The sequence below is a fragment of the Macaca mulatta genome, chromosome 10 (genome assembly GCF_049350105.2).
Source record: "Macaca mulatta isolate MMU2019108-1 chromosome 10, T2T-MMU8v2.0, whole genome shotgun sequence".
NCBI lineage: Eukaryota > Metazoa > Chordata > Mammalia > Primates > Cercopithecidae > Macaca > Macaca mulatta.
This window is the reverse complement of record NC_133415.1, coordinates 28,376,910-28,392,452: the sequence shown is the minus strand read 5'-3', so window position 1 is coordinate 28,392,452 and position 15,543 is coordinate 28,376,910.

Genomic DNA, 15,543 nt, shown 5'->3' with positions numbered 1-15,543 from the left:
CAAAAAATGCCTAAATCCAAAGGGCATCAGCCTAATGGCTAAGGTCAGCATGACCATAAACCACAAATAACATCTCCGACCAGAAACATTCTAAACTACTCCCTGACCAGAGACATGCCAGCCCCGAGATAACCTCCCCTGGGACCAGAGACATTCCAACCCCACCATAAACTTCTCCCCCACACAGAAACATTCCAAGCTTGTGATAAGCCCTCTCACCCTAAAAAACCAATAAATACTCTTAGTATTAAAGATCAAGTATCCAGTAGAAATATGCACAGGGATGTGACTCACCATTCACAGAAAGAAAACTACAAATGGCTGTTTGTAAGAGAGAGTGCCCCTGACTGAAATCAGCCAGAAGCCCCTCTCAGGTTTATTCTCCAGAATAAACAAACCTATCTTCGACTGTTGAGCCACTTTTCATGTTTCCTTCCTCTTTCTTTAACTCTTAGAGTCATTACTTGTAGATACTCGAGAAACTGTTAGACACAGGTGAATTGAGCAAGGTCATTGTAATACAGAAGTTATTAAAAATAATTTTTAGGCAAATAATAAAGGTAAAGGTTCTCAGTAAAAATTTTCTTGTAATAAAAAACAACCCCAAAACCATCTCTTTTCTAACAAAAAAGGCAGCTTGAAGGGGTGGGGGCAGCAAGCTTTAATATGCAAATGTTGGCCTTTAAAAACTGGGTTCACCCAGTATGGCAATTCCCACTGTCATGTCCTTGTCACCAGGTGTACCAAGTGTCATGGCCACCTCCAGATAACACCATGTGTTCAAAACATGGCAACTTGCATTTGCATATTAAAGGACTAAAGTAAAAGGGCCAGGTTTTTCGCTGGCTAGGTAAATAACACACCTGGTCAAACCAATCCCCTGGGCCTTATGCAAACCAAACGCTGCCTCCTCCAGCATCCCAATAAAAGCAACCACGTTTTTGACACACATTGAGTTTCTCTTTATTCAAATCCCCCCATTCTGTCTCTTTACAGGGAAGCTGCTTTCTTCTTCCTTCTTTTTATCTTGCCTATTAAACCTTTTGCTCCTTAAAACCACTCCACCAGCCTGACCAACATAGTGAGACTCTGTCTCCACTAAAAATACACATATTAGCCAGGTGCGGCAGCACATCCCTGTAATCTCAGCTACTCAGGAGGCTGAGGCATGAGAATTGCTTGAAACTGGGAGGCGGAGGTTGCAGTGAGCCAAGATCGTGCCGTTGCACTCCAGCCTGGGCAACAAGAGTGAAACTCCATCTCAAAAAAATAAAAAACTAACAACAAATAACCGGCCGGGCGTGGTGGCTCACGCCTTATAATCCCAGCACTTTGGGAGGCCGAGGCGGGCGGATCACGAGGTCAGGAGATCGAGACCATCCTGGCTAACACGGTGAAACCCCGTCTCTACTAAAAATGCAAAAAATTAGCCGGGCGAGGCGGCGGGCGCCTGTAGTCCCAGCTACTCGGGAGGCTGAGGCAGGAGAATGGCGTGAACCCGGGGGGCGGAGCTTGCAGTGAGCCGAGATCGCGCCATTGCACTCCAGCCTGGGCGACTAAGCAAGACTCTGTCTCAAAAAAAAAAAAAAACAAAAAAACAAAAAAACAAACAAATAACCACTCCACATGTGTCAGTGTCATTAATCTTATCAGTGCAAAACCAAAACCCTGGTGTTTCTCCAGTCGTCAAAGTCGCATCAATTGGAATCAAGGAATATATGCAAAAATCAATGGTATTTCTACGTACCAGCTACAAACAAACAAACCTTTTTTGAAGTAAAAATCGCTCATAGTAGTGTAAACCAAAAAGCATCTGAGACAGGTCTCAATCAATTTAGGAGTTTATTTTTCCAAGGTTAAGGACAATGCCCAGGAGGGGGAAAAAATAGAATCACAGAAGCAGCCTATGGTCTGTGGCTTTCCCCAAAGGTGACTTTGAGGGCTTCAAAATTTAAAAAAGAAGAGTGAGGTGAGAAGATTGCTTGAGCCCAGGAGTTCAAGACCAGCCTAGGCAACATCGTGAAACCACATCTCTACAAAAAAATACAAAAGTTGGCCAGGTGTGGTGGTGCATGCCTGCAGTCCCTGCTACTCAGGAGGCTGAAACACAAGGATCGACTGAGCCCAGGAGGTCCAGGCTGCTGTGAGCTGTGATTGCCCCACTGTACTGCACCCTGGGTGACGGAGCAAAACCCAGTTTCTCTCTCTCTCTCTCTCTCTCTCTCTGAGCAAAGGAACAGGTAGGGGAAGAGTCGATTATGTAATTCCTCTTGTGTAACTAGAAAGAGGTCCTAATCCAGACCCCAAAGAGGGTTCTTGGATCTCCCACAAGAAAGAATTCAGGACACGTCTGTAGCAAGTTTATTAAGAAAGTAAAGGAATAAAAGAATGGCAGAGCAGCCAGAGGGCAGCTGGTTGCCCATTTTTATGGTTATTTTTTATTATATCTGAAACAAGAGATAGATTATTTATGTCTCCCCTTTTTAGACCACATAGGGTAACTTCCTGATGTTGCCATGGCATTTGTAAATGGTCATGGCACCAGTGGGAATGTAGTAGTGAGGATGACCAGAAGTCACTCTCATTGCCATCTTGGTTTTGGTGGGTTTTAGCTGGCTTCTTTACTGCAACCTGTTTTATCAGCAAGGTCTTTATGACCTGTATCTTGTGCCAACCTCCTATCTCATCCTGTGACTAAGAATGCCTTGACTTCCTGGGAATGCAGTCCAGTAGGTCTCATCCTCATTTTACCCAGCCCCTATTCAAGATGGAGTTGCTCTGGTTCACACGTCTCTGACACCCGCCCTCAGTAAATCAGCACTTTACACAAGATAAGGTGAACATAGAGTAGAGACATTGAACACAAGATAAGATGAACATAGAATGGAAATATTGAACTTTTTTGTTTTTTTTGAGACAGAGTCTCACTCCTTCACCCAGGCTGGAGTGCAGTGGTGCTATCTTGGCTCACTGCATCCTCTGCCTCCTGAGTTCAAGTGATTCTTGTGCCTCAGCCTCCCGAGTAGCTGGGATTATAGGCACGCACCACCACACCCAGCTAATTTTTGTATTTTTAATAGAGATCGGGTTTCACCATATTGGCCAGGCTGGTCTCGAACCCCTGAATTCAGATATGCCCACCTCTGCCTCTGAAAGTGCTGGGATCACAGGCGTGTGCCACACACCTGGCCAGATTTGGGCGTCGTTGTTGTTGTTTTCAGACACTCTGTTACTCACTCTGTCACCCAGGCTGGAGTGCAGTGGCGTGATCTCAGCTCACAGTAACCTCCACCTCCCGGGTTTAAGTAGCTCTCCTGCCTCAGCCTCCTAAGTAGCTGGGATTACAGGCATGAGCCACAGCCCTGGACCTGGAATCATTTTTTTTTTTTTTTTGGACGGAGTTTTGCTCTTATTGCCCAGGCTGGAGTGCAGTGGTGTGATCTCAGCTCACTGCGACCTCCACCTATCAGGTTCAAGTGATTCTCCTGCCTCAGCCTCCCAAGTAGCTGGGATTACAGGCGCCTACTACCACGCCTGGCTACTTTTTTTGTATTTTTATTTTTTATTATTTTTTTTATTTTATTTTTTTTTTATTTTATTATTATTATTTTTTGAGACGGAGTCTCGCTCTGTCGCCCAGGCTGGAGTGCAGTGGCCGGATCTCAGCTCACTGCAAGCTCCGCCTCCCGGGTTTACGCCATTCTCCTGCCTCAGCCTCCCGAGTAGCTGGGACTACAGGCGCCCGCCACCTCGCCCGGCTAGTTTTTTGTATTTTTAGTAGAGACGGGGTTTCACCGCATTAGCCAGGATGGTCTCGATCTCCTGACCTCGTGATCCACCCGTCTCGGCCTCCCAAAGTGCTGGGATTACAGGCTTGAGCCACCGCGCCCGGCCTTTTTTTGTATTTTTAGTAGAGATGGGATTTCACCATGTTGGCCAAGCTGGTCTTGAACTCCTGACCTCAGGTAATCCACCCACCCACCCTGGCCTCTCAAAGTGCTGGGATTACAGGCGTGAGCCACCGCACCCAGCTAAGCCTGGAACCTTTTATATGTGGCTATCTGTTTAGAAACAAAGGGAAAGGCAGCTGCTTGCACGGCTCAGCATTCAACTTAATTTTTTTTTTTTTTTTGGTATAGTGAACTGGGGTCCTGAGTTTTTATTTTCCTTTCACAATAACATATAAAAAAAATAAAAACCTAGATGTAAAACTAACAAAGATATGCAAAACTTCTGCACTGACCACTGCAAAGCATAATTGAGAGAAATTAAGGAAGACCTAAATAAACAGAGGGTATACTCCAATTCTCACCACATTCATACCCTGATTTGTAACCAGCAAAAGGGTCCACTGCTCACCTCTTGTAAAAAGAAGCCCAATAACAGGAGTGAGGTGTACAAAAAGAGAGAGTGAGATGTGATTATCCACGCTAGCAAGGGAGGAGTGAGTATAATTCTTTCCAAAAATTTACACTCTTCCGTTTGTGGAGAGAATGCAGGTGGTGTTTGTTTGTTTGTCTGTTTGTTTTTTGAGAGGGAGTCTCGCTCTGTCACCCAGGCTGGAGTGCAGTGGTACAATCTTGGCTCACTGCAAGCTCCGCCTCCCAGGTTCACGCCATTCTCCTGCCTCAGCCTCCCAAATTGCTGGGACTACAGACGCCCGCCCCCACGCCCGGCTAATTTTTTGTATTTTTAGTAGAGATGGGGTTTTACAGCCGGGCGCGGTGGCGCAAGCCTGTAATCCCAGCACTTTGGGAGGCCGAGACGGCCGGATCACGAGGTCAGGAGATCGAGACCATCCTGGCTAACACGGTGAAACCCCGTCTCTACTAAAAAATACAAAAAACTAGCCGGGAGGTGGCGGCGCCTGTAGTCCCAGCTACTCGAGAGGCTGAGGCAGGAGAATGGCGTGAACCCGGGGGGCGGAGCTTGCAGTGAGCCGAGATCCCGCCACTGCACTCCAACCTGGGCTACAGAGCCAGACTCCGTCTCCAAAAAAAAAAAAAAAAAAAAGAGAGATGGGGTTTTACCATGTTAGCCAGGATGGTCTCGATCTCCTGACTTCACGATCCACCCACCTGAGCCTCGCAAAGTGTTGGGATTACAGGCGTGAGCCACCGCGCCCAGCCCCGAATGCATGGGTATTTTAAGAGAGGAGTTGGGGAAAAAAAAAAAAAAAAAAAGAGAGGAGTTGGAATGCAGAAGGGGCAGAGGGGCTGGGAGGTGTCAGGTGGTGTGACTCGCTCCAATGGCTTGTCTTGAATTATTATTTCATCTGGTGAAAGGACTGGTGCCATCGTGGCTAGAGGTGTCTGGTCTGTATCAGGATCTGGCCTCTGAAGCTTCTAAGGAAATATATGACCAGATAAGTGAGTGTGGTGTGTGCTTAGCAAGCAGCTGGGTAAGTAAATGTGCATAAGGCATGGGGGCATAGAATGGGAGAAGAGGCCAGGCATGGTGGGTCACGCCTGTAATCCTAGCACTTTGGAAGGCCAAGTGTTGCAGGCCTGTTAAGAATAATGTGATCAACCAAGCAGCTGACCAGTCGTTACCTCCTCCTCCCCGCTCTTTCTACCCAATAAAAGCGAAGGACTGTAGCAGTGCAGGGCTGCCTTTGCTCACTAGAAGCAAGGAGCCCCCTGACCCCTTCTTTAAAAAATCCTTTTGTCTTTGTTTTCATTTCTATGTTCGTCCCCCTTCGTTCATTCCTGTAGTAACCGTCACACCAAGGCGGCTAGACCACTTGAGGACAGGAGTTCGAGACCAGTCTGGCCAACGTGGCGAAACCCTGCCTCTACAAAAAATTATTTGGGCATAGTGATGTGAGCCTGCAGTCCCAGCTACTCAAGAGGCTGAGGCAGGAGGATAGCTTGAGCCCGGGAGGCAGAGGTTGCAGTGAACAGAGATCATGCCACCGCACTGCAGCCTAGGTGACAAAGTGAGACTCTATCCGAAAAAAAAAAAGAAAAAAAGAACAGGAAAGGGAGAGGAGGTTCACATTCTGAACATTCCGCTGTAGAAACACTTCTGCACTTTGTTTCAAAGTTACACCTTCAGACTGGAAAAAAAGGAGGAAAGAAAGCAAAGTTGTTTTTTTGTTTTGTTTTGTTTTTTGAGACAGAGTTTCTTGCTCTGTCACCCAGGTTGGAGTGACACCGAGGTTGGCGCAATCTCAGATCACTGCAACCTCTGCCTCCCAGGCTCAAGCAATTCTCCTGCCTCAGACTCCCAAGTAACTGGGATTACAGGCACCTACCACCACATTAGGCTAATTTTGTATTTTTTGTAGAGATGGGGTTTCACCATGTTGGCCAGGCTGGTCTCAAACTCCTGACCTCAAGTAATCTGTCCACCTTGCCCTCCCAAAGTGCTGGGATCACAGGCATGAGCCACTGTGTCTAGTGGAAAACAAAGCTTTAAAATGCAGTTTGAAGCCATGCTGCTGGCTTACAGATTCAATGCAAATCAAGTCAAAATCCTAACAGTTCATTTTTTTAAATCAGCAAGCTGATTGTAAATTTCATCTGAAAATGTCAAGGACCAGAACTAACCCAGGAAATCCTGAGGAAGAGGGGGTCCTAATGGTGAACTCATACTACCAGAGGTCAAGAACAAACTATGGTAATGAAGACAATTTGGTATTGGTACAAAGATAAACAAACTGTCCAGTGGAATGGGACAGAGGGTCACCTGACTTCTGACCGAGGGGACACACCAGTGCAGTGGGGAAGGAATGTGGCCTTGGGGTATGGAGCTGAGTCATTTGGCTATCCACAGGAAAAAAGTGTACCTTGAACCAACCTCACACCATGCACAAAAATCTATTCTATTTGGTTTGATGATCTAATTATAAAATATTAAGCAATTTGCCGGGTACAGTGGTTCACGCCTGTAATCCCAACTACTTGGGAGGCTGAGCTGGGTGGATCACTTGAGCCAAGGAGTTCGAAACCAGCCTGGGCAACATAGTGAGACCCCATCTCCATAAATAAATAAATATGTCATAAATAAATAATCAAATAAAATATTAAGCAGTGTTTCCAGAAAGAAAGAGAATATCTTTGTGACTTTAGAGTAGGCAAATGCTTTTTTAAATTTTTTTTTTATTTTGTTGCATAACAAAAATTGTTCTTAAACAGGACACAAAAAGTACTAATTATAGAAGAAAAAATTAGTAAATCAGACTATATGAAAATTAAGAAATTCTGTTCAACAAAAGACATCACTGAAACAGTGAAAAGGCAACTCTCAGAATGGGTGAACATTTGCAGCTGACAACAAACTCTTATCCAAAAACTCCTACAAATCAATTAGAAAAATCCTGCCATTAGAAAATGGGCAAGAGACTTGAATAGATGTCTCACAAAAGAGGAGGTCTAGATGGCCAATGGCCAATGAGTATCTGAAAGCCTGCACAACTTCATTGGCTCAGCCTTGTAAGAAAAGCTCAAATCAATTCAACAACATGCTGTCATTACACGCCCATCAGAATGGCTAAAATGAAAGAGACCGGCCAGGCCTAGCAGCTCACACCTGTCATCCCAGCACTTTGGGAGGCAGAGGCGGACAGACCACCTGAGGCTAGGAGTTCCTGACCAGCTGGCCAACATGGCACAACCTCGTCTTTACTAAAAACACAAAAATTGGCCAGGCGTGATGGCACGCACCTGTAATCCTACCTACTCAGGAGGCTGAGGCAGGAGAATCATTTGAACCTGGGAGGCGGAGGTTGCAGTGAGCCGAGATCACGCCATTGCACTCCAGCCTGGGTGACAAGAGTGAAACTCTGTCTCAGAAAAAAAAAAAAAAGAAAAAATGAAAGAGACCGACAATAACAAATGTTGGAAAGAATCTGGCACAACAGAACTCTCACATGCTGCTGGTGCAAATATCAATTGTAAAACCACTTTGAAAAACTGGAATTGGGGCTGGGCATGGTGGCTTACACCTGTAATCCCAGCACTTTGGGAGGCCAAGACAGGAGGATCACCTGAGGTCAGGAGCTCGAGACCAGCCTGGCCAACATGGTGAAACCCCATCTCTACTAAAAATACAAAAACTAGCCAGGCGTAGTGGCGCATACCTGTAATCCCAGCTCCTCAGGAGGCTGACGCAGAAGAATCACTTGAACCCGGGATGTGGAGGTTGCTGTGAGCTGAGATTGTGACATTGCACTCGAGCCTGCGCAATAAGAGCGAAACTCCATCTCAAAAAAAAAAAAGAAAGAAAGAAAGAAAGAAAGAAAGAAAGAAAAACTGGGCCGGGCGCGGTGGCTCAAGCCTGTAATCCCAGCACTTTGGGAGGCCGGGATGGGCGGATCACGAGGTCAGGAGATCGAGACCATCCTGGGTAACACAGTGAAACCCCGTCTCTACTAAAAATACAAAAACTTAGCCAGGCGAGGTGGCGGGCGCCTGTAGTCCCAGCTACTCCGGAGGCTGAGGCAGGAGAATGGCGTGAACCCGGGAGGCGGAGCTTGCAGTGAGCTGAGATCCGGCCACTGCACTCCAGCCTGGGTGACAGAGCGAGACTCCGTCTCAAAAAAAAAAAAAAAAAAAAAAAAAAAAAAGAAAAACTGGCATTTTCAGCCAGGCACGGTGGCTCACGCCTGTAATCCCAGCACTTTGGGAAGCCAAGGTGGGTGGATCACTTGAAGTCAGGAGTTTGAGACCAGCCTGACCAACATGGTGAAACCCTGACCCCACTAAAAATACAAAAATTAGCCAGGCATGGTGGCACATGCCTGTAATCCCAGCTACTCAGGAGGCTAAGGCAGGAGAATCACTTGAACCTGAGAGGTGGAGGCTGTAGTGAGCAGAGATGGCACCATTGCACTCCAGCCTGGGCAAAAAAAAAATAATAATAATAAAATAAAATAAGAAAAAAGAAAAACTGGCATTTTCTTTTCCTTTTTTTTTTAATTTTTATTTTTTTATTTTTTTATTTTTTATTTATTTTTATTTATTTATTTTTTATTTTATTTTATTTTTTTTTTGAGATGGAGTCTCGCTCTGTCACCCAGGCTAGAGTGCTGTGGCCGGATCTCAGCTCACTGCAAGCTCCGCCTCCCGGGTTCCCGCCATTCTCCTGCCTCAGCCTCCCGAGTAGCCGGGACTACAGGCACCCGCCACCTCGCCCGGCTAGTTTTTTTTTGTATTTTGTAGTAGAGACGGGGTTTCACCGTGTTAGCCAGGATGGTCTCGATCTCCTGACCTCGTGATCCGGCCGTCTCGGCCTCCCAAAGTGCTGGGATTACAGGCTTGAGCCACCGCGCCCGGCTTTTTTTTTTTTTTTAATAGACAGGGTCTCACTCTGTCACCCAGGCTGGAGTGCAGTGTTGGGATCACAGCTCACTGCAGCTTTGACATCCCAGGCTAAAGCAATCCTCCCGCCTCTGCCTCCTAGAGTAGCTGGAACTGCAGGTGTGCACCAGCGTGCCTGGCTATTTTATTTATTTACAGATAGTCTGGCTCTGTCACCCAGGCTGGAGTACAGTGGCCCGATCTCAGCTCACTGAAACCTCCGGTGGGTTCAAGCGATTCTCCTGCCTCCGCCTCCCGAGTAGCTGGGACTACAGGCGTCGCCACCACACCCAGCTAATAGTTTTAGTAGAGTCAGGGCTTCACCATGTTGGTCATGCTTGTCTCAAACTCCTGACCTCAGGTGATCCACCCGCCTCAGCCTCCCAAAATGCTGGGATTACAGGCATGTGCCACCATGCCCAGCTAATTTTGTATTTTCAGTACAGACGGGATCTTACTTATGTTGGCCAGGCTGGTCTTAAACTCCTGGCCTCAAGTGATCCTCCTACCTCAGCCCCCCAAATAGCTGGGACTACGAGTGTGAGCCACCACAAGTGGTCCTATCTTGTTGCCATGGGTGACAAGGGTTTCCTGAAAAGCTGGGACCTTTTGTCACACATGTGGCCAGGAGTCGGCACAGCTGAAGGCAGATCCAAGGAAAGGCAGAACAGTTGCAGGCTTGGCCTCTGCCTGTGGCCATGACTGGAGAGGGAGCTAAGAAAATGACTTGTGTTTCACTTCTGCCAAATCTTGCACAGGAATCTCTCGTGGCTCACCCTAACCAGAAACACGCAGGAAACGGAGTTCTGGGAAATGTCACATCACCCAGCAACATGCTGAAGGCTCTATCTATCTGGCAGAGCAAAAAATGTGAAGGCTCCGAATGCCAGTGACTGCGTGGGGACCCAGGCTCTCTTGTAGGTTGGTAGCGGCGTCAACTGGTACAACTCTAGATAGACAATGCTTGTGCCATTTAACCAGCTGATCTACTTCAGCAAATTTCTCCTCCAGGTTAACCTGAACTTATTTACACAGCACAACAGTGTTTAAAGAAGCAAAAGGCTGAGCACAGCTTCAATGTCCCCTAGCCAGGGGCTAGTTCCCTGCATTGTTCTGTTTAGATTTTTTTTTCACCTTGCACACACAGTATTTATTTTCCACACTAATGAAAAAGGTAAGACCATATTTTTATACCCATGCCTCTGGTGTGTTGTTACAGGGACTGTCGACGTAAAGAAAGAAACTGGCCAGGCACGGTGGCTCACGCCTGTAATCCCAGCACTTTGGGAGGCCAAGCCGGGTGGATCACCTGAGGTCAGGAGGAGTTCGAGACCAGCCTGACCAATATGATGAAACCCCGTCTCTACTAAAAATATAAAAATTAGCCAGGCGTGGTGTCACACTCCTGTAATCCCAGCTACTTGGGAGGCTGAGGCAGGAGAATCGCTTGAACCTGGGAGGCGGAGGTTGTGGTGAGCTGAGATCACGCCATTGCACTCCAGCCTGGGCAACAAGAGCGAAACTCCATCTCAAAAAAACAAAGAAAGAAACAGAGGCAAAATTAATATAGAGAGTTTATTTGGGCCAAGGTTGAGAACGGTTGCCCCAGACACACTTCCAAGTTGCCTTGGGGAGTGCTTCACTGGACCTTTGTTACAAGCAGATTTTTTTTTTTTTTTTTTTTAAAGAGATGGCATATCGCTGTGTTGCCCAGGCTGGCCTCCAACTTCTGAAATCAAGTGATCCTCCCAACTCAGCCTCCCAAAGTGATGGGATTACAGGCATGAGCCACCGTGCCTGGCCCAAAAGCAGTTTTTGTTTATTTATTTATTGAGACAGAGTCTCGCTCTGTCACCCAGGCTGGAGTGCAGTGGTGTAATCTTGGCTCACTGCAACCTCCGCCTCCTGGGTTCAAGCGAGTCTCCTGCCTCAGCCTCCCGAATAGCTGGGAGCCAGTTCAGAAGGTCAGCCTTCTGAATGCCTGGCCAAAAGCAGTTTTTTAAAAGACAGGATAAGGAAGTCAGGCATCGTCGCGCACGCCTGTAATCCCAGAATTTTGGGAAGCTGAGGCGGGCAGATCACCTGAGGTCAGGAGTTCGAGACCAGCCTGACCAATATGGAGAAACCCCAGGAGAATCGTTTGAACCTGGGAGGCGGAAGTTGTGGTGAGCTGAGATCGTGCCATTGCACTCCAGCCTGGGCAACAAGAGTGAGACTCTGTCTCAAACACACAAAAAACTCCACCAAAACAGAAATTAGCCGGGAGTGGTGGCATGCATCTGTGGCCCCAGCTACTCACAGGGGCTGAGGCAGAAGAATTCCTTGAACCCGGGAGGTGGAGGCTGCAGTGAGCCAAGATCGTGCCACTGCACTCCAACCTGAGCGACACAGCAAGACTCCATCTCAAAAAAAAAAAAAAAAAAAAGAATAAGGAGTGGGCTGATACAAAGTTGTTTAGCAGGCCGGGCGCGGTGGCTCAAGCCTGTAATCCCAGCACTTTGGGAGGCCGAGACAGGCGGATCACGAGGTCAGATCGAGACCATCCTGGCTAACACGGTGAAACCCCGTCTCTACTAAAAAATACAAAAAACTAGCCGGGCGAGGTGGCGGGCGCCTGTAGTCCCAGCTACTCGGGAGGCTGAGGCAGGAGAATGGCGTAAACCCGGGAAGCGGAGCTTGCAGTGAGCCGAGATCGCGCCACTGCACTCCAGCCTGGGTGACAGAACCAGACTCCGTCTCAAAAAAACAAAAAACAAAAAACAAAGTTGTTTAGCAGGAATTGTCACTGGTTTAGTAACCGCAATGGGTTCACCTTGCCAGTTGCCTAGACAGAGTCTATTTATCAAGACAGGGGAATTGCAGTAGACAAAGAGCAATTCATGCAGAGTCGAGTGGAGTTTTACTGTCACTCAGATCAGTCTCCCCAAGAATTCGGGGACCACAGTTTTTTGTTTTTTGCCTTTTGTTTTTTTGAGACGCTCACTGCAACCTCCACCTCCTGGGTTCAAGTGATTCTTGTGCCTCAGCCTCCCAAGCAGCTGGGCCTACGGGCATGCACCACCACACCTGGCTAAGTTTTGCCCTTTTAGCAGAGACGGGATTTCCCTGTGTTGGCCAGGCTGGTCTTGAACTCCTGACCTCAAGTGATCCACCTGCCTCAGTCTCCCAAAGTGTTGGTATTACTGGCGTGAGCCACCGCGCCCGACCAAGGGGATCAGAGTTTTTAAAGATAATTTGGAATTTGGTGGGTAGCGGCTTGGGAAGTGGGGAGTCCTGATTGGTCAGGTTGGAGGTGGAATCACAGGGGGTTGAAGTTAGTTTTTCTTTTTCTTTCTTTCTTTTTTTTTTTTTTGAGACAGAGTTTCGCTTTTGTGCAAGCTGGAGTGCAATGGTGCAATCTCGGCTTGCCGCAACCTCTGCCTCCCGGGTTCAAGTGATTCTACTGCCTCAGCCTCCTGAGTAGCTGGGATTACAGGCATGCGCCACCATGCCCGGCTAATTTTTGTGTTTTTAGTAGAGACGAGGTTTCTCCATGTTGGTCAGGCTGGTCTCCAACTCCCAACCTCAGGTGATCTGCCTGCCTCAGTCTCCCAAAGTGCTGGGATTACAGGCGTGAGCCGCCATGCCCAGCCCGCAGTGAGGTTTTTTTTTTTTTTCTGTCTTCTATTCCTGGCTGCGATGGCTGAACTGGTTGAGCAACATTACCGGTCTGGGTGGTGTCAGCTGATCCATTGAGTGCAGGGTCTGCCAAATATCTCAAGCCCTAATTTTAAGTTTTACAATAGTGATGTTATCCCCAGGAGCAATTTGGGGAGGTTCAGACTCTTGGAGCCAGAGGTGGAATGACCCCTAAACTGTAATTTTTAATCTTGTAGCTAACTTGTTAGTCCTGCGCGGACAGGTCCCCAGGCAAGAAGGGGGTCTTTTCGGGAAAGGGCTGTTAACACTTTTATTTCAGAGTCAAACCATGAACTGAGTTCCTTCCCAAAGTTAGTTCAGCCTACACCCAGGAATGAAGAAGGACAGCTTAAAAGTTAGAAGCAAGATGGAGTTGGTCACCTCTGATTTCTTTCACTGTCATAATTTCCTCAGTTATACTTTTGCAAAGTCAGTTTCAATAACATGGGTTAGTGATGGGCTATACTTTTTTTATTTTTAGAGATATGCTCTTGCTCTGTTGCCTGGGCTGGAGTGCAGTGGTGCCATCACAGCTCACTGCAGTCTCAACCTCCAGGGCTCAAATGATCCTCTTGTCTTAGTCTCCCGAGTAGCTGGTACTACAGGTGCATGCCGCCATGGCTAAGTGTGTGTGTGTGCGCGCGCGTACGCGTGTGTGTGTGTTTGTAGGCAGGCTCCACTATGTTGCCCATACTGGTCTTGAACTCCTGGCCTCAAGCGATCCTCCTGCCTTGGCCTCCCAAAGTGCTAGGATTACAGATGTGAGCCACTGCTCCTTGCCTGGCTGGTTACTGTTGAACTATAGAGTATGAGTTATTGCTGGGGCTCAGAAACTGATACCTCAAAATATGGCACTGAACTGAAGAAGAAGCCACAAGGTCTCTGACCTCTCCCCGCCTCGGTCTCAATCTGTCAGCCAGAGCTCAGGATGAAGTTGTTCTCTGAAGTTCCTTATCTGCCTGAAGTCTGGACCTGCCAAAGAAGAAAACCATGAGCTCTGGCCCCTCCTGTGAGTCTTCCTTAACTGAACTCCTGTCACAGGAAGAAAGACTGAAAACTGTCAACACACCTGGACGGACTTGTCACAATCTATTGCTTACTCTTCAGGCCCAACACACTTTGTCCCAGGGCACTGTATGTTTTTTTGTTTGTTTTATTTTATTTTATTTTTTGAGACGGAGTTTCGCTCTGTCGCCAGGCTGGAGTGTAGTGGTGCAATCTTGGCTCACTGCAATCTCTGCCTCCCAGGTTCAAGTGATTCTCCTGCCTCAGCCTCCTGAGCAGCTGGGATTACAGGCGTACACCACTACGCCCGGCTAATTTTTGTATTTTCAGTAGAGATGTGGTTTCACCATATTGGCCAGGATGGTCTCGATCTCTTGATCTCATAATCTCCCTGCCTCAGCCCCCCGAAGTGCTGGGATTACAGGCATGAGCCACCTGGCCTGGCCCATTGTATGTTCTTTAAGCCCATTAAATCCTCCCCACCCAGGCCATGGGCAGTGGCTCATGTCTGTAATCCCAGCATTTTGGGAGGCCAAGGCGCATGGATCATCTGAGGTCAAGAGTTCAAAATCAACCTGGCCAACGTGGTGAAACCCCATCTCTACGAAAAATACAAAAATTAGCTGGGCGTGGTGGTGGGTGCCTGTGGTCCCAGCTACTCGGGAGGCTGAGGCAGGAAAATCGCTTGAACCCGGGAGGTGAACGTTGCAGCAAGCCAAGACTGCACCACTGCACTCTAGCCTGGGTGACAGAGGGAGACTCTGTCTCAAAAAAAGAAAAAAAAAAATCCTCCCAGCCCAAATCATGTACTGTCCTCCTGAAATCATCCTCACTCCCATCTCCTGCCAGCCCGGGGTGATCAAGTGCCCGCTGTGGGCCATCAGGAGACCCCTCCCCTCAGGATCCAGTGCTGCCGAGGAGGAGGGAGTGGCCAGTGTAGTGCGTTGTAGGAGTGGGAGGTCGGGGGGGCTTCCTGCAGGAGTCTGGCTGCAGCTGAGTATCAAAGGAGAGATTCCCATCTCCCTTTCCCCTAAGAAGCGGGGTATATAAGCATCTTTATCCCATTGGGATATTCGGCAATGACTCTATGATTCTCCCCAATGCATGCTAATAAATTTGCATGGCTTGTTTTCCAATTAATCTGCCTTTTGTGAGCTGATTTTTCCTTGAACCTTCAGAGGGTGAAGGGGAAGTTTTCCTGTGGCCCCTACATCATGGTGTCCAGCACATGGCATTTTACGGCTACTTGACATCGGTTAGTCTAGAACCCACCTAGCAAGTGGCATCAAGGTGGGAGTGAGGCACGACTGCTATGACACCCCGTCACATTTCAGTGCCTCTCTGGGCCTGATAATTAAAGGGGGCGCTCATTCCTCAGATAAAAAGTTTATTTTTGGCCGGGTGCAGTGGATCGTGCCTGTAATCCCAGCATTTTGGGAGGCCGAGGCAGGAGGATTGCTTGATCCCAGGAGTTCAAGACCAGCCTGGGCGTGCCTGTGGCCCCAGCTACTTGTGAGGCTGAGGCAGGAGGATCACCTGAGCCTGGGAGGTTGAGGCG